General features: G+C 41.9%; 1 protein-coding gene across 1 annotated transcript in view; it reads left to right on the top strand.

Annotated features, from left to right (window-relative positions):
* The first annotated feature begins 459 nt into the window (after nucleotides 1–459).
* ANKRD11 (ankyrin repeat domain containing 11) overlaps nucleotides 460–22,077 on the top strand; it is a 152,569-nt gene continuing 130,951 nt past the window's right edge. The window contains exons 1-2 of the mRNA XM_050904046.1: nucleotides 460–498; nucleotides 20,052–20,131. The gene's annotated coding sequence lies outside the window, so the exon portion shown is untranslated. The remainder of the gene's footprint in view (nucleotides 499–20,051; nucleotides 20,132–22,077) is intronic.

Consider the following 22,077-nt stretch of genomic DNA (forward strand, 5'->3'; position numbering starts at 1 on the left):
TAAAGCACACATGAAAGTGCTCCCCCTCCCCCCGAGCACAGAGCATTATCAGCTTATCTGGGCAGGAGTTCAGAGCCATAAAAACTATATCCTGCTTACACCTTCCAGCCTATCCTATGACCTGCTCTGTGTAAACAAGTTGTACCAGGAGCTCCAAATTACTAGCAAGTAGCTGGGTTTTCTGCAGGCCGGTTAGGTCCAGGAGGAGCCAAGATAAAGTTCCAAGAAGTTCTCCGTTGGGAATGGTCTCCTGATAGCTGCCTTCTGCGGGGAGGAGGTAACAGATCCCATGTCCTGCTGACACTGGCAGTGACCGTATCCTGTGAAAAGCAGTAATCTTTTGAGTAGACTTTACACTTTCGGTCTGGTGTTTTCCACGTTATGCAGGATGATGGCTGTTGCAGATTGTGAAATGTCAGTGTTGTCGTAACAACACACACCGCTTGCTGCACCGACTGTCGTTCTGCTGTTGCGTCAGGTCTTGGATGGACTGAAGATGTAAGCCTATTTTTAAAGTACTGCTATAGTTATATCTTTAGATAGATGGGTGAGATGAGCCAAGCCGATGCTGGGAAGAGATATAGGTAGATGCGGGGAAGGGGGGTGTGTGTGTGGGGAAACAAACATCCTGCTCATGGCTGTGCTATGGTGGTTTAAATACCACTGGGTGAGCTGATGCTCTAGTTACAGTGTTTGGCTGCTTCCCATAGCTAGCTGTCTCCTTGGTTTCATCTTGCAGCTAGGCACAGGCAGATACATTTATCCAAACTAGATTGTGGGTCTGTAACGAGCAAGCCTGGGTATTTTTGTGTGTAAAACTTTACCTTTTTGAGCAGTCCAAGAGTTGAATGCACTAGCCAGGTTTGAAGATGAAAACCTGTTCTCCTTGAACGTTGACCTTTTTATTCCAACTTGTGTGGTTTCTTGTCCTACCAGCTCAGAAAGGACATGTGAGAATATGCTGGTTTTGAAAATTAGGATAGCTGATAACTGCTGTATCTTCTCTAGTTTCCTTCCTTGCCGTAGCCTGTCTCTCGGCACACGTTGGGGTACTGCGCGATGACTGTCCTCGTCTCTGATCTGTTTGACGCTCTCCATTTTGCCAGCAGCCCAGAAGGCTTCTGGCTTTCTGACCGGGATCTGAGGTGCCCTGTATTACTCAGAGCTGCTCTCTGTTGTGGGTGATGGTGGCAAATTAAATTGCCTTCCCCTGTGATCAGCACTGGTACTGGGGTGTTAAACTTGTTCTGTGGTGAGAGCTGAATTGCCTTTGAGTTAGCCCTCATGCAGGGGAGGAGAGATCAGACGAGAAGTCAACTTTGTGGCTTTTTCCTGGTGTGCTGAGTAGTGCTGCTTAGTTAGAAAGCTACAGGTTGTAGTCTTAAAATGCTGAATTTACTTCTGCAGTCTGTTCTGTCTGCTAGCTTCCCCTACTTCACCCACCATAATATTTCTTCTCCCTTCTGTCTGTCCCTCCCCCTTCCCGGGAGCCTCATCTGATGGAGGTTCTGCTCTGCTCTCTGCTCTCGCCTTGGTCCTCCTCATCCAGGATTCTTGTCTCTAATTTTAGCCTGTCTGCCTTTTGATGTTCCCTCCCGTCTGTTCCTGCCTTTCTCCTTTTCTCTGAGATTATCCTGCATCTTCATCTCCTTCTCGAGATCTGGGCCTTGTTTTTGCACGGTGGGAGGAAAGTGCTTGAAAATGGAGTGAAGCTGCGGTAGCGTTGAGAGGTGAAGGATCTGAGGGTGTGGAGACTTCTGCCAGGGATGAGAGTTTGGGGTGCTGGCAGCTTGGGTCTGCTGTTGTATGCCTGTTTTGCTTACCACTAATGGCTGGTTACCTCTTGTGCATCACCGTCACCACCTATTGTCTCTGGCTAGATCAGCTCTTCAAATCTTTGTCTTAAGGATCTGTCCTGTATTTGAACGATGGGACTCTTTTCCATGACATTACCAGCAATAGTTGTAGGCAGAATTTACTGTTACGGAGCAGTGCAGGTAACTGAAATCCACAAGAATCTTTCTGATAGTCTCTTCAGAGCTGTTATCTTGTCCATCTGGTGCTAATTCACTTGATGCAGCTTGCAGTAAAGAAGGGTGCATCGGAGGTCTGCTGGCAACGTTGCATGCTTAGTATTGCCTAGCAGCCTGGCTTTCCCCTGAACCTCCTGCCGTTTGCTAGGGCATGAAAGCTGCAAGCTGCATGGTTTTCTCTAGAATTTTACTTCATGTTAGCGTGCATTTGCTTACATTTACAGAGAAGATGACTTTTCTAATGTGGATGCGTTTTGACACGGTAAGCCAGTGCTCTGCAAAAGGATGCGGTGCACATCAGCAGAAAGCGGGATACCCGACCTGATAGCTCTGGCATCCGGGAAGGTAGCTTGGCCTGGTGGGATTCATCTGCTGGAAGACTAGTGAGGATGGTGTGTGTATGCATAATCTGATTTGTGCGCGGAATGTAAATACTTGCCGTTGCAGACATGCAGCCTGTGGTTTTAGAAGTTCTTTTGTGAAAAGAACATTCAACCCCTCAACCACTGCAGCAAGGAGCTTCAGCAGAAACCCAATCCTAGCAATTAGTGAAGGTTTTAAAAGGAACCTAGCAACTGCTACCGTAGTTCAATTTGCAGATTTTTTTTTTTTTTTTCTGTTTTTGGTCTAAGGTTTGTAGCTGTGTTCTTTGCGTTGTATGGAGATAGTCTGCATATCACAGTAGAGAGAGAGGTGGAGGGAGTTGTGGATCAGTGAGTAAATTAGTTGAAATGATAATGGTAATGCTACTGTGGGCTCTGCAGCAAGCGATCCTCAGGGAAAGTGGAGCATGACTGGAATGTATTTGGTGGTATGTGAATTTGGTGTTTGTGGGTAACCTGAGCTCACCTGTAAAGAGTTTTGTTACGCAGATACTTTCTGACCTAACTTGCTTTTGTCAACAGTCGCACCAAATGATTAACGAATGATGCTTTCCGTGAGTGTGGTTATGTAAAACATTAATATGCTGCATTTTTTCAGATTGGCTTTATAACGTGCACAGGGCTTTAAGTCGAACTTCAAAGAAGGTAGTTTGCTTTATGGTTGAACCTATGAGCAGTTTTATGTGCAGGGTGGAGTGAACTTGTGAAGAATATTGCAGTTTTCCCACTATCATAAAAAGTTATGATCCTCATGATTCAAGTATTGTTCTGTAGGTGGAGGCAAGAGACAGATGCAGAGGTCAGTGGGAGCGTGTACGGAGTAAGTTCAGATGTGCCAGCGGAGTGAATGGCGTCTTCTGTGTTCCCAGCTCACTGAAACGGGTTCAAAAAGTGCCTTGTGCTCTTTCTGGGTCTTCCTAAGAGACCTGCACCTGTGTTACTCGCGGAACAGGCAGGCCATTTCCATGGGAAAGGAACTTGGCAGGGGGAACCGTGAAACGCGGCTGAGAGGGGTGCTTTTTTCCAATGCAGTATTTTAAACCGTTCTTAAAACGTGGCGCTTCAGAGTGGAAAAGAGACTGTAAGTCAGTTTATAACCTACTTTCTTTCTTTGGGCTTTTCTTTGGGGTACGAGCCAAGTGAGTTAAAAAAATAAATAAGTGGCTGCCTCTTGAACGAGCCTCATTCCAATTAACTTCACTCATGCTTCAGAAGATATTTAAAAACTGAGATATATTCCCTAAAAAAAGGACTGTTTAGACTAAGTGATCACGGTGGGAGAGTAGGATAACCTTTTAAAGCCTTAATTGTGGGCTTCTCTAAAAGTATCTGACAATGGGTTCTCATTGACCTGTGCTGCTTTTAAACGGTAGTGAGGTGTAAGACTCCTAGCTGTAGAGTCAACGCCACAAATTCTGAGGTATAAAACACTTTCCAGTTTTCAATAAGTAAGTTATAGCTGATTAAAATAAGTCACTATTCCAGTTTCAGTCAGATCTCTATAAATATTCTGAGTGACTTGGCCTCTCGTTTAAAACATTTTCTCCTGGGATGAGGAGGTATAAATGTGCTCTTTGTTTGCAGCCAGGAAAATTAAAGGATCACGACATTCAAAAATGTACATGTTAGATCTTCTGAAAAACTGTTTCTTAAAGAATGTATACTATATCTAAATGCTCAAATACCTTTGTTAAGGTGGTTTGTTTTCCATTCTATTAGCTTGAAGAATTTTATTCTGAATACATTAAAACTTGGAAAAAAAAAAAAAAGACTATGATCCTTATCTTTGGATGATCCATTGGCTGTTGTAGCCTGCCTTTTATTTATTTTTGTAAACACATGTGTGAATGTAAACATTTTATCCAGAATGGCCTTGCAAATGTTCCTGCATTAACATACATTGTCATGGAGAATAATTTTCATTTAACTGTAATTTGCTTTATATTTTCCTCCCTGGTTGCCATAGAAACGCAGTCCGATGTGGCAGTGACTACTCACAGGAGCTAGGTTATGCATTGCCTTTATAATGGACCTCTGTTAATCATGCTGCAGTTTTCACTGAAGGAACCATGAATATTTGCAGGAGGCACTTTATATAAACTGCCTGTGGTACCTCAGCTTAATATTCAGAGTTATCAAGGGTGCTTTTCTGTTCTGCAGAAGTTTTGTCATAAGAACTATGTATTATGATGATTGTGGAATTGATATATATTTACTTAAATTTAATGTCAGTTAGACTTCATTTTCAATTTTCATTTCATTTGCTGTAATAGCCTAACTAGTAACACTCTTTCCTGTGGTTCAGTTTAAGATCTTAAACGTTTGAAACACAGCAATGAAACATTTGTTATCCTTATCTGTGCATAAAAAGTTGACTTGCTTTTCATAATAATGTGTCTATGTCTTTACGGCGGCGGTTGCGGCCGGGCAAACACCTCTTCCACCCCAAGCCTGGCATCTAACAACAGTGAGCTTTGTCTAACAGAGTGATACCAAAGCACTTAAGCATGCTTATAAGAAAAAAAAAATGTTTCCTTTTGGCTGAGAGCAGGAAGAAAGGGGGTGAAGATGGAGTTTAGTCACATTTGTTGCCTGTCTGTGGATTTTGGGTCTATTTTGCACCTCTCGTTTTGTCCATGTCTGCCTCGCGCCATGGCTGCTGTTCGTCTGAACTGTGCCCACATTTTCCTTTGATTTACTTCCACTCGTGAACCCCCAGGCTCAGAAAATGCAGATGTGAGCATGACATATGTCCACTGCAGCTGGCGGTAGGAAGCTGACTTTACAGCTGAAGATAGCAGGGCCATCCCAAGGCAGAAGTGATTTAGGGTTTTAGATACTACCCCTGCGTTACAGTACACGCCGTAGTGTGGTGGTGGGCTTTGCCCTCATCGGAATGGGGCTGGGGGCTGTAGTGGATCCCGTAAGCATGTAGGAGTGGGTGCTTTCTTGTCTCTACTGTGACTTCAGGGGTGAAGTACAACGTGATCTCCAGGAGTATCTGTGCTCAGATGCCTGACATTTTAGGATGCAATGAGAAAACAGAAGGATGCTGAGCTCTGCCTTTGTCCATGGCTTGTTGAAACCTTGGAAGGACTTGCCTTCTAGCTACCGAGATAAGAATTGTGGTGGCATCAGTTCAAACTGAACTTGTCAATTAGCAAATGATTCATTTTTGCTTAACGGGATGAGCTGAAGGAGAGAAAATCAACCACGTGGGATTCTCTCTTGTCTGTGTACTTTAATGGCAGAAACCTTAAATTGTAACTTAGAGACATGAATTTCACTTGCCTCCCGAATCAGACTCCTCAAAATGAATTTTTAGTTTGGTTTTAGGTCTTAAAGAAAATTTGTATGTTGGCTCTTTCTTTCCTGCTCTCCGTGGTTAGATGCCAATTGTCAGTTACCTAAGTCCGGATTACTCCAGCACGTCGATGCTTTCAGATGCATATGGTTTCACAGTTATTTCTTGGTACTTTACAGAAAGAATTGAGTAACATTTTGTTCTGTAATGCAGTATTAAGAAACCGAGCATTTTTTTTCTGTAATGGCATATAAACAAGTAGTGATAACATCCTATTTAAAGCACTTGGAGGAGGTAGGGCTAAGGAGGGGAGGCAGGGCTGAATCAAGCTTTATTTTTCTTGTGTCTACACACCATATTTTAGTACAGTTTTGCTTGCCTTCCGTGAAAGCTGTGAGCTATTATAAATGAACTATTTTTTGAGGTGTGTAAGCACAGTGCGGTGTGTGTGCTGTGGGTATGGAGTAGCCTTGTTAATAGATGTTACTCACCTCTGTTCCCCTTTGCGTATTTCTGTGTATTTCACTGTATGGTGTTGCTGCTCTTTTGCTGTTTAGAAGAGGCAGATGTGAATCATAGTTGAAGGCCAATCTAATTTTAATAAAAGTCTGAAAAATGGCTTGGCTGTAGTCAGGCCTTTTGGGTCTCGGGTAAACTTTGCATTTTTCATCTTTTTTTTTTTTTTTCCCCCTACCTGTTGTCACATAAATGCTCAGAATTGACCATCAGTTTGTGTTCTTCAGTGACACGTTTGGGATACTCAAATGTACCTCTTCAAAGCGGGTAGGTAATGCGTTCTGACAATGCCAGCATCTCTAAGCTATGAGATGGGACAGTCAGATTTGCTGGCAATTTATGAAATAATGAACACTTACTCTCTGTAATTCATAGGTTTATCTGAATTTTATTCCATTTTTACTTAACTTCAGCTACCCAAAAATCAAATGTTCCACACCAAATGCTTTACCATTTGGAAGTATTTTATTTGAGAGTTAAGTATTAAAATATGTAATAGTGTAACGAAATATTAGGAAGCAATTTTTTAAGCTGGTGTGGAGTTGATATTTCCAATATCATAGGAACAGCCTGCTATGGGAATGAAGGTAGAGGTGTATGATGGCTGTTTAGCTCATGGTTCAAATCAAGGGGATGTCATTATAGTGATAGAGCATAGCTGGGCAGTCTGCTTAACTTGTTTAAAACAACCAACCAACCAAAAAACCCACATGACCCTATAGTCTGTATATAAATGGGTCCGTATGATGGCTAACTTGGAGACAGCTTATGTTTTTTGCCTTCTTCCCAGGTCTGAGGCAGCTATCTCAGCAAACCTTTGAGGTGTTTTTTTCCAAAGGTGCGGTCCTGAAGGGCTGCTTGATGAATTGCAATGTGAGCACAGTTGTAGGTATAAACTAATGCATGTGGTGACTAAGTTAGCTTTTGTGGACTCATGGAGTAGACTCCCTTACCTGATAATTGGGTTAAACATTCATTTGTTAGGATGAGAACAGCAGAGTGGCTTTGGTGGCAGACAGAGTATTTGACTCTTTCTGAAGCTTCACTTTGAGAATATTTTGAGGTTCACTTATTTGCACTTGGGTTTGGTCTGACAGCTAATGTGTTACCTTATCAGAAGTCATGAAGAGGTGTTAATTGCAGATAAAACACTATAAAGCCAAACTGTCGTTGTTCTGCCTCCTTTTCTTGGACACTTGGGTAGACTTTGTGCCGCTTTGCATCCCATGTCGTGCCTTGAAGACAGTGTTGAGTTTAGCTCCATTGATTGTGCTAGAGATCTGGAAGGGAAGAGTGCTTTCTAACACAGCCTGGACATGGTGCTGTTACCAAGAAAATGGTGCAAATCGGGATGAGATGCGGGGCGGTGGCGAGTTCAGAGGAGCTGCCTTGTGTGCAGTCGTGGGAAGAGGGATTTCTTCAGGGAGTGGGTGAATTGTTTCCTTCTGCTCTGAACAGCCTCTTAATGAACTGCCCTCTCCAGGGTGTAGAGAGATTAAGCTCCCATGGCTAACTTCAACCTGGGAGACTTCCACCATATTGCTGCCTTCAGATGTTTGTATCTAAAAATACATTCGTGCTGCTGCACAGCGGACTCGAGGCACGTTAATCTTTTTTCTTTAAGAAGGAGACTTGTGTTACTGGATGAACTACTGCGTAAATCGTATTTTTGCTGTGCAGTATTACCATTTTTCTTCTTCCAACAGAAAAATGTGGTGGAAATAATTGTTCTGGTTGGAATTCCCTCTCTGACAACAATGGCAGAAATGGGGTGGGGTTGTTTGAAAATGTTTAATGATGAAAAGTTTTGGAGGAGCAAGCTCTCCCAAGCTGCACAAGCTTCACCACGTGATTCCTCTTCACTGTTCAGTCTTCTGCAGAAACAGCAGCGTTCTCACAACTGGCTGTTTGAATAGTTTTGACCACTTCTGTCTCTTCTGAGCACAACTGTTTAAGAACGCTTTGTCTGTATTGGATCTCATTTGCTCTACTCCATCCTCTCATTCAGCTGTGTTCATTTGGTTGTAATTTAGCACTTCTTTTTCTTCGGATGAGGAAGCATGAAAGCCTACCAGGCTAACACCTATAAGCAGTACTTCGAGTTACTGCTACCTCTGTGTGTAGTGATTCATCTTGGAGGCAGACAGCTTGCTGCCCTCAATACCTCATTGCAGTCGCAGACAAATTCAGATGTTGTGCTTCAGCATTTCTGGCTTACGAAGTCTCAGCAGTGATGCTTCTGTTTATTGTAAGGCTTTGTTTCTAGGTAACTTTGGAGCATGTTTTATGGTAGCAGTAGCACAAGGGCTAGTTTAGACACAGCACGGATAGCTGTAGGTGAGTTTACTGCCTTGTGTTGAACAACTTGGTAGTTGATATTCTTGCAGCGAGTTATAACTTGAATTCTTGCTGTTTGTGCCACCGGGTAAGCTGCAGTGGGGCGTTTGAGGTCTGGGATATAAAACGACTTGCAGCAAACGTTGCGTAAGTATGTGTAGCTTTGGTCTCAGCGCTTACTGTTTTCTGTGTCTTCCTGAGAGAGAGGCAGTTTTTACCTCTCGAGCTATTTAAGATTCAGAGTATATTTTCCTCCTTTCATGTCTGGCTTACCTTGACTCATTTTTGATACAGGAGCTCACCTGCTGCATCTGCTAGACTTTTATCTGCTGTACCTGCCCGTGGTTTCCCAAGACCTGCTGTTGATGCTAATCAGCAATAGGGCTCAGTCACAAGCTACTTAGAGAACCTAAACCATTTGTAAGGAAACTTTCTTTAAAGTATGGATGGCATTAGAGGGACTCAGGCTTAAAATTAGAAACTGTTTGTGATGCACAGTCGTATTGTTTACCTTGAACCATAATTATCTTATTTCCTGAGTTAAAAACGTCACGTCAGCTTGCTGAAGCAAGATTTGATGACAAAGGAGTTGTTTTTAGCCACCAGCAGAGCAAAGAACACTTCAAATGTGTGTCTAAATATGATTTGATAACCTAAAGTATATCACATTCAGGATTTTAAATTGGCTCTGGAAGTTGTGTGGGCTTATGGGTAGTCCATTTGGCCGGGGATCAAGGGACTGGGTTTAATCCGAACTCTCTGTCCTTTTGTCCTCCGCAGCGTTTTCCTTGCCACCCTCTGTGCTGTTTATTTGGACGGCGATGTGTTTGAAGGAAGGGATATGCCCTTTCACTAGGTGTTTGTAGATTTTTCTCGGGGTGTGGTTTCATGGCACGGCCAGAGCAGGTTCACCGCTGCTGGGGGGCGGTGAGGCTCCCCCCCCCTCCCTGGCGACCGCTGCCTCTTCCCGGGGCGCACGAGCCAATTCCGCCCCTTCTGAGATGGGAGACCAGGAGGCAGAGGAAGACGAGTAGGTTTTCTGCTGGGCTGGCAGGTTAAGCTGGTTTACGGACAAGCTCCAGAAGCGGCCGAGGGAGAAGCAGGGGATCCAGCAGCTGAGCAGGGGCAGATCTCCTGTTCCTTCACCCGCAGCCCTCGAGCCCCTCCGGAGGAGCTGGGGTACCACTAACGCACACAGACAGACATTTGACTTCCTTATTCTATTATTTAGTAATGCTCTCTGGTGAGTCTTTGTGGCTGAGGTGGCCTGTGCCCTCCTCTTGCCATTTTCCAGACCTGCTTTCTGTAGCTGAGTGAGGCTGCAGCAGCCTGCTGCTTCATCACCGTTACCTGGTGCTGCCAGGACGTTCATTTTTCAGGAGAATGGAAAATGGGAGGGGAGCAACTTCTTTAATGATGGCAACTGCTACTTAAATCTGTTCAGGGCTTATAAAGAAGGGGAAAAAAAATAATCAGTGGAAGCTGTAGGTGCTTTCAATTTATGTGGTATTTTTAAAGAATCTTTTTATTCTGACCTTAACTTGCCAGGACCTAGACAATAGGGGAGAGATGCCGTGTGTAGATCAAGGAGGCGCTTCCTTTACGGTTTCTCCTTGCTATGTAATTTGAGGTGATTGTAAGGCACTTGTCATAACTCTGGAAACTGAAGACTTGAGCACATTTTAACAATTGCATTTTTCACATCGCTTTCTGGGGACCTCCTGGGTCATCAAGCCAGGTCTGCTGCTATATGGCAGGTAACGATGTCAGCTAATCCTTGTAATGGCTGTATGTATCTGGCTGTGAGCCTTTGAGCGAGACCTGCATATTCTTAAGAAAAGAAACCCGTGTCTGAGTTGCTGAAGTGTCTGGTTGTAATGTTCATGTGACTACACAGAATTTTCTTGGCTGAGGAGGTTGTATACTGCTGCTCGGAGCGGGTGATCATGCACTCCTTGGATAAGTTTACTCTGTTTTTTTTCCTCTTTGAGAGGCACTACGTGTATGTTCTTGAAGGCTGAACAGTGACTTCCTTGACTCCTCCTTGGCTAATAAGTGTGTTTTAAAATGGGATGCTTGCATCCTTTTCACAAATCAGCTTTCAGAAAGGAAAGGAAATAGTTCAGTTATTAATAGTAATCTGTATCCAATTTGCCACTGAATTGCATGGTTGCAAATATCTGAGACTGTAAAGGTGACAATGTGTCTGTCTGTCACTCTTTTTTTCTTCCGAAGAATGGTCTGTATTTTTTCAGCATGTTAAAACTGAGCACGGAGTAAGAAATTCCAGACTCGTATTTTTAAATAAAGTGGTGCTCTTCCTAGCCCAGTAGCATCACTAACCCTCCTTCCTTTCCTTAGAAGAACTTACAAAGGGAATTTGAGTGGAACGGATGAGTAAAGGGCTCTTAGTAAAGTTACAGGGAAGGTAGTCAGTCTGATGATGGGAAGTATGTCTTTGTCCCACTTCAAACTTGTATTTAGGAGGAATGAAAAGAAGGTACCTGCAATATGACAGCAGCTGTGATCTAACTTTAAATTACTGGTTTAATTCCAGAGAACATACTTCTTGTCTTCATTAGGTTGTTGAAGGCCAGCATCTTGGAGCTTAATTAGGACAAGTTGAAGCTTCAAGATTTTTTAGCTTGGCTTCATTCTGTTCAGCGTGGTGGGGTTTATTGAGCTCTCAAAGATGGGCAGTACTTTTGTCTGTCTTCAAAATTCACCTTTGAGTGTCCCTTTTGATGGTATATCAGCATATTCTTTATCATGCATCTTTTAGATCTCAAATGGTAGAAATTCCTCTAGGTCACTGGGGGTTATTTTTGTTTTTAAGTGCAGGTGGTAAGTTTCTAGGATGGCTATGACAAATGTAAGCTAGCAAACTGGCAGCTCAATTTGTTTACCAGATGAATCTGTTGTGATTCTGGCTGTTTTTTGTTAAAAGCTTAGATTCTGTAGCTTTTGAATATATACTAAGTTTTTTAGTACTTGATTAATTTCTCTTAGTTTTCCCATAAACCTTTCTAATTGTCAACATCTGGGAATATTACTGCTCATGCTGTTGACTCCAGTAGTGCTGTTTTCATTTATTACTCCTTGTTCGTATGCCCAAGAAGAGCATTTGCTGTCTTTGCCTCCTACCTTTTACTTGAACTTATTGTGTGTTGGTTTCTGTGTTGATCTGAAAGTCTTTTCCTGGATAATGCTTTCTAAACTGTTTGATTTTCAACTATATTATGCCCTTCATTTTACATGTCTATAGGTATGCTGCTGTACTTAAGCTTTAATAAAAGTGCTATTTATACTGTCTTTGTATTATCTGACTATAGAATAATTGGATTGGAAATTTACTGCTCTTCAGATGGGGCTCAGCAAATGTTTAGGATAGGGAGGTTACAATTTCTTCTCATTTTCATGTGAACTAGAAATAATCATGGAATGGTTCTGCTTTGAATATCCACACCATCCTGTGCCTCTTCCAAATGGCTTAGGAATTAACAGCTTACTATACACTAAAATAAACAGCTTGAGGGTTCTGTACATTTTGTTGTTGAATTTTATGGCTGGCTAGCTAACCAGTTCAGGTTATTTGAAAGTAGATATGATGCTGCTGTTCTGTGCTGATGGTTTTCTCGGAAACACATTCTCACGTGCTTAACGTGTATATTCATTTTTGCTGTGTACCAGTAATAATGACGTGTTCTTCCAAAGCAAGACAGTGGATCTTTGCTTTGCATGTACAGATAATTTAATAAAGAAGTGAGCCTGATTATGCATCTTTTTGGAAGAGATTCAACCAGGCTGGAAAGACCCAGCAGTCTTAGGTAATTACAGTTCATATTGGAGCTCTAAAAAAGAAAAATGGTAAGGGTCTGGAGGATTATTTGGAGGTATTGGGGCTGACAAAGAAGGATGCCTGTAACTCCCTAGGCTGCTGAAGTGCCAGCGGATAACCATTTTTGGGTGCCTAACCATTTTCTTATTTCCATCCATGAGAGAGATGGCCCCTTGATGTAAGTTAATGCTGTTACAAGGCAAGTGTTGCTAGCATGGTTAAGACTTCTCTATTCATTTGCTGATAAAAGTGCATAATCTTTAAGGTATTTAACATTTTTTAAAACTAGGGGAGGTTTTTTTAACTTAGGCAGACTAAATCATAGTATGGAAAACAGTGTGTCCTCTAGACCGGCAGACCGAGTCTTGTCTCTGCTTGCTGGTACAGAAGGGCAAGCTGTAGCCTTGAGCTTCAGTCCAAGGTTGGTTAAGGAAATTGCAGAAGCTGTATTTTGACTTAATACTTTCCACTCATCAGAGAAGCCACAGAAGGGGCGGTAAGGGTGAAGGAGGAGAGATGAGGGAACATGCTTGTGTATTTCCAGAACTCTTATTTGTGTGCACAGGATTGAAAAATCTGGTTCAGTGGAAACTGTTGAGGCTTGCTTTGCTCTTCTGCACGCCAAGAAAAAACGAGTTACTTCAGTGATTTAAGCTTTCAGGTTGTGCTGGGAGCTGGGACTCTGCTGACAGCCCCAGTTTTTTACCCTGCCAAGTACCTTTCAGGCTGCTTTCACGGATCTTTCCAGGAGAAATGATAGGTAATTTGAGAGGCTAGGAATTTCAAGATATTCTTGAGGGTAGAGAACTTTAAATGTCTGATATGAAGAAACCAGATAACCAATAATAAAGTTGGCATGTCCAGTAATTTCAGAGTTTATTGCTCAGCTCCCTGTTGTGTGTTTGTAAGGGTTAAACTCGGTGAAACATTAGGCTTCTGCTGATAATTAGTTTTTTAGTTTAATGCAATTCAAACATAAATGTGGTTAAACACTTTTATACTGTCTTTTGACCTACTGAAATGAACTACAAAATTTTTATTTGAACTTCTCAAGTCTCGTTTCTATAAAAGGAGATATAGAAACTTATTGTACACAAGCATCGTTTCCCATTCTCCTTGCAAGCATGATGTTTGGAGTATTTGTAAAGTAGACGACAATGGTGTGCAGTAATTCCTCAGGGTCAGCCAAGAATATTGGTGATGGAAGCTGCGTCCGATTGTTATATTAGTGTGTAAACGCTGTAACTAGTGTTGTTTAATGAATTGAAAAAAGCACAAATGTTGAGGAATACCTGAAACACATCGAAACTAGTCACTTGACATCACAGATCCTGGATTCTTTTCATTCACTGGAGGTCTCTAAACAGCTTAGTCGTTCCTGAATGTAGACTACTGTCAGCCCCCAGGTTCTTGTGGGCTGTGTTGTCCATGTCAGACTTTCAATTAAAACACTAAAAGGACAATTTGATTCCACAGGAATCGCGTCTTTCTCTTCCTTCATGCTTGTTTCGGTGGCATAAATTGAGCCTTAGGCTCTTCAGCCCAGACATAAGTATCTTGATCTGTGTTTTTTGAGGACAGTATCAGGTTATTCTGTATTTTTATGAAGTGGCAAAGATGACAGGAGCTTTAAAAAAAATGTACATCTCAGCATACATATTATCTGCAGGGCAAAATAAAGGAACTTTGAGACCGAGAATATGTTACCTACTTAGTTTCTGAAAGCTATCAAATTAAATTTTACTTCATGCTACAATTTTGTCACAATCAAACATACTGAAAGGTTTTTTCTTTTTTTTTTTTTTTTTTTAAAGCACTAGTGTAATTCTCTCTGCACTTTGGTTTTTCACTTCAGTAATTGGTACTGTATGAGCATAGTTGGCTATGATGATTGCTGGGGAAATATTTGCTTCTTTGTAAATTCTAGTGAAAGGCAATTTCTGTAGCTCACACCACTACTGGAAATTCCTTCTTAAAGTGTAGGAGCAGTTGCACGCGTGAGCAAGTGTGACTGTGGTCCCACGGAACATAACAGTTTGCTCAGTGTGCGTGTATTTGGAGATGGTTGGTCTGTAAGCTACTGATAGGATGCAGGGCATTTCAGTTAAAGGCATGTTATTTATCTCTAATTTCTGCGTATTTCTCGGAAACATCCCTTTCTCCCCCCCCTTCAGATCTCCAGAGCAACACCTCCCCTTTTTCCTCCTCTTTCTGAGTAGTCCCGAGCTGCATAGAGTGGTCTGGGTGTGCTTTTCCAGGCTCTTGAGTGAAATTGCCACAGATCTGATGATCTTTATTAGCCGTACATCCCCTTGAGGGGCCAGAGGAAAGCTTTCGCTGCTGCGTGGGCAGGACTGTTCTTGGCTCTCAAGGGGATGTGAGCAAAACCTATAGAAAGGAGCGGAGGCAGAAATTGCTGCGCTGTTTCTGTATATGTGGCGCTTGGATTTCTTCCCCAAACTCCAGCACTTGTCATTTGGATTCTTAACCGACTTGGGTGCTGTAACCAGGCAGGGATAGAATCCCTGGTGTTGCAGAAGGTACCTACAAATATTCCTGGAAGACGTGTAGTTGATAATAAGTACGTGGGGTTTGTAGTGCTGTCTGCTTATGAATTCTCCCCCCACCTCCATTTTCTCAGATTCTTGAATTGTAATTTGATTTTACAATTTCTGCGAATAAGTCTTTTTCATGGCTCCAGCAGGGTGAAAGATCAGTGTTTGTATACAGAGTGCTGTGTAAAGCTGTGCAGGCAGTCTCGCGGAGTTGTTCTGAGCATGCCTATGGAGTCCATTGGAAAACATTTCTACATTTCCCCTCCCTCCACATTTGTTGTACTCGTACCGCCTTGAGTTCTGTGTCTGAGGTAATGGAGCTGACCTGAAAGCGTAAGCTTGTTGGCGTCTTGCGTGTTGCCCAGTGTATATTTTTACTGAAGCCCTCAGAGAGATGCCTCATTGAAATTCTGTCTCTTCCTGAAATTATTTTGAGGGAAGCAGATGAGTGCTGTGGAAAAAGGCTATCCTACTCCCTAGAGATTTTTTCCATTCCAAAGTTGGTCTAAACCAGAATCTAAATCTCATACTCATGTCCCATTATGCTTCTTAGTTCTGGAACACCATAAAATCTGAATTGATGCAAGTCTGTCTCTAAATCAAAATACAACTTTTGCTTCAAAGAAGCGCTAATAAGAAAAAATGTACTTGCTTGTGGGGAGGTTGGGCTCTTGATTGCTTGAAATGAGACTTCAGCCGACGGCTTCTTTCCTATGCCCCGTAAAATGGAGATTTAAGTAGAACCCTTTCTGCATTCAGTTGATCAAATTTAGAAATATCTAGATGTATAAAATTGTTGAATCTTGAACACATTTTTCATAGAGACCCTTCTAAGACACTCTGCATCTGTAGAGAACCGGTCTGGTTTTATTCTTTTATGGCTGACATCAGTCTATGAAGCCACCTTCTGCCTTGCTACTGGAACCAGTTAGTGTTCCCCTGCCAGATCTCAACTGCCTGCCCGAGCTGCTTTGATATAAATAGTCTATAGTTAATGCAAGTATACTGTTTTTTTTCAGGTCACATCTTGTGATTGTAAAGCATTTTCCATCTTTAAATACTGATTTCTGTAAAGTTACAAGATACCCTTTTATTAAAGAAGTTTAAATTACTTAATTCTGAATTTTTTCAATGAATGCTAGCAAAAGTTGCACCGTGCGCTCTAAGTCTGAAGTTTACTGGTCTGCCTGGGAGTGCAGCAAGAGGAATCAATAATTAATCGGTGGGGAACTGCTGAGGACGACATGTTAAAGAACAGAAGTTGGTGGGAGAACTTAGAGGTTGAAACACTGGGGTTTTTTTAATGGAACTGTCTGCTTACCCAGAGTTTCCAAATTACTTCATGTTAATCTACAGTAAAGCGTCACAGATCTTGAAAGACTGAGCCTGTTTTAAACCAGAATCTGATCACCTTGAACACTTAATTATTTGTTATTTATACTACCGTTTCAACGCAAAGGAAAAATGAATGTCTGCCATTTTGCATTGCACAACGGTTTCTGCGTAGCTGCGGCTAGCTTGGCACGCGTCTGAGCGTTGTCCAACGGTCAGCGTTAAAAGTTCACAGAAGGGAAAACGAGGGTAGTAATGTTAGTTTGTGAAGTGATACGTTTTCATCAGACAAAAGCGAAGAAAATTGGATGGATAAATGTGTCTAACGTTATAATTTAGGCTTTTGGAAGTGAAGTTAGTTTTAAATTGAAGTCTTGGATTATGCACAACAGCAACATTGTGCGAGTGACCCAAATACATATTACCAGTCAGGTTTTGCCCATGATCTGTGCATTGGGCGTCTTCTGCTGAAGTATTTGCTGTACTTCATAAGTAATTTGATAACCATTTCATAAAAAAAGGTACACTGTTCGTTGTGAAAGTTACTTGGCTCATATGTGGTCACTATTTCAGTGTTACAATACTTAATGTATATTTTATATGCGAGCTAAGTAATGAATAAAATTGCTATATGTAGGCCAGGAAGCAGATGTAAGTAGATCTTCAAAAATGTGTATCAGTATGTCATGGGACAGGATTTCTGTAGACTTTTATGATAATTTTGTTCACAATTCATTGTAGTTGCTACTGTCAGCAAGTAGCACTACTGATTTTCCAGATAATGTAGTTGGAAGTTCAGCTTTTTTTTCCCCAGTTTATCTTTTATCTCTGTTTAAGTGGATAGCTCTCATTAGAGTTGTGACTTTTATTGTGAAGAAGAGTGTAAAAGGGGTAAGGGAGTCATGCTGGAAAAGATGCTGTGCAAGTATTGTCATCATGCTCTGCAGGACTGCAGTTCCCCATCAGGGGATCCTTCAGTGCCTCAGGACTCGCTTGCCTTGGAAAAAACCATGAGGTAGCTGTATGTCTTTATCTCCTTTGCTCTTTCGAAAGAAAAATGTCAGAAAACTTTCATTTGTTTCCCTTTTGCTCATCTGGAAAAGTTTACCTGCTGCAGGATTTCCTTTCAGTCAGGACCGTGCGCCCTTACGTGTTCCTTTGGGTTTTTTGGTCTTATTTTGGCCTGCTCCTTTTCACTGTGGTTCCTAAGACTTTCCTTAGCTTCGTTGGTAGCAGCTGTACCCTGGCTGCAGCTGTGTTGCTCATCTGGACATCTTCCCTTCGACTTTTCATCAGGGAGTGAAAACTTCTCAAAACAAACAAGGCTCTCCCAGGGCTCCCAGTCTTCTCCACTGTATATCTGTCCTGGTTAGCCTCGGGGTCTCTCCTGGATGATTCTTTAAAGACCATCCCGTTGGAAGGCAGGTGTCCAAATCCAGATACATCAGAGAAGCAGTTTGTAAGGTGGCGGGCAGCACCTTATAGTGTATAATCATATAAATATAAAGTATATATAAATATATTTTATAAGTATAAAATTGAACTGCATGTCACAAGCTCTACCTAGGCTGGTCCTGTTGACTGCAAAGTTGTGAAAACATTATGGGAAACTCCATCTGTTGCTGTTCAAAGAAGCATTGCACTCTAGAGCATGGTACGAGGGAGCTGGGCCTTGAAGTTGTGGAGGCGGAATTTGGGAGAATAATAATAGATTAAAACAAAGTTTAACAGGTAGTGGTTGGCTGCCCCAAAGGAGCTCCATGGTAAAGGCATCAGTGTGAGAGGTTTTAGAAAAAGGACAGGAGAAGCAAAGTGCAATTAGGAGGAGGAGGAGGACCAGTATGTGAAGGTCCTAGGAATTAAGGTGGTCTTCGAGTTGGGAAATCTTTAGCACTTTGTAAGGGGCAACTGGAAATGAAGCAAGCAAATAAAAGTGGTAGCTAGTTTTGCTGAAAAGAACACATTTTGTACTTTGTAGTTCCCCCACTTGTAACTTTATATATGTGAGGTTTTGAGTATAAAATTGGTTTTTAGATCTTGTCCTTTTAGAAGAAAAGTGAAAATTTGGATTTCTTCCAAATTATATTGTCAGCTGGAACAGGGGTTGGTTGTCGTGTCCCTCGGTGTGGTTTACAGAGTCTAGAGATCAGATGGGACATGGGATTTTGAGTGGGGAATTTGGCAGTGAGCGATACGTGGAGTTGGCAATTAACCCTTTAACCTGTTTGTGCAGACCAGAATAACTTCAGTCGGACTGGGGAAGGCCCAGTGCCTGCGCTTCATCTTAATGCTGCTTGCCTGGCGCAGCTGAGCTTTAGCAGTTGTGGTCTGCAGTACGTCATCAGCTAGTTTCTTTTTACAAAGTTCCTTTATTGAGCCGCTTCTCTGTGGAAGCGCAGCAGAAGCTTGGGTATTGCTATTACACATCTAATGCATGTTTTGAAGAAGTTCTGTGTTTTTGCTTAGAGCATATGTTGACTCTTTACATATTTACAGGTGCCTTACAGGTAGAAGTAAGAACCTGCTAATGCTGAGCAGGTATCTGGAGGTATTTTCGTTCATCATGGACATAAAAAATCTGGGAGAAGACAGTGTTTTACATGTGGCTCTGCCCATGTCTCTGGTCTTCCACATTGCAAACCCTCAAACATGCTTATTTGTGGTTCAGGCTTGCCCTTGCTCGTATGACTTGTACGGGCTGCTACCGAGCTGTGCTGTCCGAAACTTCTCCCCTCTGCAGTTGGGGAGCAGACCACATCACCTGAAAAACCGTAGTGACTTTTGTGCAGATCTCATCTGGAACAGACTAGTTTGCTCTGGCTGGGAGAGAAATTTATTTCTGAGCAAACGTGCTCGTCAGGCGTGCAGGCAGAGCTGGGTGAGTCATGAGATAGGCCGGGTTTAGCTGCAGCCCTGAGGCTTGTCAGGCAAGTCGGGTTTCTGCCCGCGCTGACGTGACAGTCACCTGAGACAGCTCAGCACCGCACAGCTGAGTGTTCCTGTGTCGTGACAAGTGATGAAGAGTTCAGGTACTCGGTTTTTGGCTCGGAATCGTCTGCCAACCCTTTCATGTACCAGTTTAGTTGCTCAGTTAATGAATGTAATTCCCCTTTGCCTTGGGTGCTGAGAGCTGCTGCTGCTGGTTCCTGCCCGGCGTCGGACATTTCACTTTGGCAATTTGTAGCTGGAAAAATATCCTTGAAAGGTGCAGCAAGAGCTGTTTAAGAAAAAAAAAAAAAAGAGGTTTGTAATGGATTAACTGCTATTCAGAGCAAGGATCCACAGATATGCTTAAAGAGAAAGCGCTTGTGGTGTCACGGGTAATTCCACGTAAGCGTTCAAGAAAGTGAATTACCGGCACAGGGCACCTGGTAGCACGCCGTGGGCAGTTCACTCTTTCCCTGCGTAGTCTGTCGGTTCATGAGTTGCTCGCAGTTGGGGTGGTGATGGACGTTTTTTTGTAAATAAAATGACTGTAAAACCACACAGATGGTTACAGAAACCTTGAGACAAGTAAATTTTTTTTTTAATCTATTATCAGAAAGTTATGGAACTTGGTTGGTGCTCTGCTAAGCTTTCCACAATTTCTTTTGTTCTTCTGTTTGTGCAGACTCGTTATCGGAAAGTTTATTTCTGGATTAAGCAAGAATTTGTATTTAGTAGCCTTCATGTACTCAAATATAGCATGCTTGTTGCGAATAAAATTAAATTGTGTGTTTTAATTTTCTAATGACTAATTCCTGTGTTTTTCAGATTACACAGCGTTTTTGGGACACATCTCTGTTGGATTTTAATATATGTCCTGCTAACAACAGCTTTCAACTATGGAATCGGTAAATATTTACCTTGTTTCTGTCCAAATTTTCTGTTTTATTACCTAAGAAGTGCTTGTGTCCATGCTGATGTTTGTGGGTTTTTTAAAATTTTTTCTTTATTTTCTGAAATTTGAAGGTAAAAATTGCAAACTTCCATGGAATAACCTAAAGGTGCTAACCAAGAATATCTTAGGAAATGTCTTTAGTTCTAAGATGCCCTTTCACTTTCATATCATTTCAAATGTAGCAAGTTTTTCCCTGACTTCAGTGAAAGCAAAAATTAACTTTCCTGTGGGGGCAGTTCCAGCACTGGTTTGTCCAACAGACTGCGTAGCTTGTTGGTGCTGTCGACTGCTGAGTATTAAATGTTCTCATACTTCTAGCATAACATGGTCCTCTTTCTTTTCACTTTCAAAATGTCTTTGAAAAAAACCCCCTCTGTTAAAAAGTGCCAGTTTCACAATGTTATGTCTCCTTGTGATTAGTGTAATTGAAACAGATGGCACCTATGTTTCATTTTGGGCAGAGAAATGTCCCAATATGCTGAGACTACAGTTTGATTCAGTGTTAGGATTCAACTTTTTGGTAGCATTAGCAGATGTAGAAATAATAGGCTATCTTAGAGTGCAATCTGGAGGGAAAAAAAAAAGATTTTTGCCTCAGTATTTTGAGAGAGGATGAGAGAGGTCAGTGCTGTCCTCTGGAAAGCAAAATGATACAGATGTAGCTGGTAGGAAGGAGTTTGTTCTTGCTGGTTTTTTTCTGCAGTACTGGCAGTTTGGTGTGTTGCAAGCTGAATAAAAGCTGTTGTTTGCTGCTCTCCGTGAGCCCAGCTTTGCAGTGTGTGTCATGGCAGTGTTACGGAGGGGAAGCTCAGTGCTGCGGAGTTCAAGGTCATCCTCAGCATGCCCAGAAATGCCATGGAGAAGGCTCTCAATGGATAACTACAGTGTGTTGCTTCTGCTGTGGGGCTTTGGGTACTTGGCTGACCTCTTGGTTTATGCTGCAAAGGGATTATTTGTGTTGAAGTTGTCATTATGATAAAGGCCGTTATTGACGGAGAGTTACTCTACGTAGAAATACAGGTCTGATCTATCAGGTGGCTTTGCAAGCTGGTAGGTTTCTTTTGTCTTGGGTTTTGAGGAAAAAAAATAAAAATCTTTATTTAGTTTGTCCATAATAATTCCAAGGTATTCAGATGGAGACAAGATGTTATTTCAGTTTCCCATGGTGAATATTAATAGCAGTAGAAGCCTTTCACAGTGAAACAAAACAGACTAGGCATCAGTAACTCTCCCCTGCTGCAGCTAAGTAATTAAAGTGTATCAAGTGTGAGACCTTTTGCTGTGGTGTGCAGTAACTCTTTCCTTAATGGGTGCTCTGCAGTTCCCTGAAAAACTGAGCTGAATCCTAACATCAATTATAAAACAGGTTGTTTACTACCTATTATATTTCAGTTTGGTACGAAGATTTTTCATTCCAAGTTTTGAAGTAAACGATGTTTTGCTTCTTTGAATGCAAACCGTACTTTTAAAAACAGGGTGGTATTAATTGGAGTACCTTTCACTTAAACGAAAACTTACTAAACAGTCAAATGTATTTGCATAGTATACTTGCCCACTGGGCAAAATGACTTGCTTCCTGAGAGATTATAGAGCATTATGGCAGACTGCATCTCTCCAGGGCCTTTTGTGTACATCACCTGCCTTTTGGCCACTAGTATCTTTTAGGATTATTACTGAGAGCTTAAATTATGCACTACATCTCTATGGTAGAAAAGTTTGCCACACATGCTTTTCTCCATCTTTAGCCCTTTTCTCTCTGGATGTTTTGTACTTTGTTTATATAAAGCCGTGCTATGTTGATCATGGGTCTAGCTGAGACCATGGATGGAAAAACTTGACAGATTAGGGCTGAGGATATATGATGTGACAAAGCATTCACACTGTGTAGAAAGAAATAAT

The sequence above is a fragment of the Gymnogyps californianus genome, chromosome 12, assembly GCF_018139145.2.
Source record: "Gymnogyps californianus isolate 813 chromosome 12, ASM1813914v2, whole genome shotgun sequence".
Classification (NCBI taxonomy): Eukaryota; Metazoa; Chordata; class Aves; order Accipitriformes; family Cathartidae; genus Gymnogyps; species Gymnogyps californianus.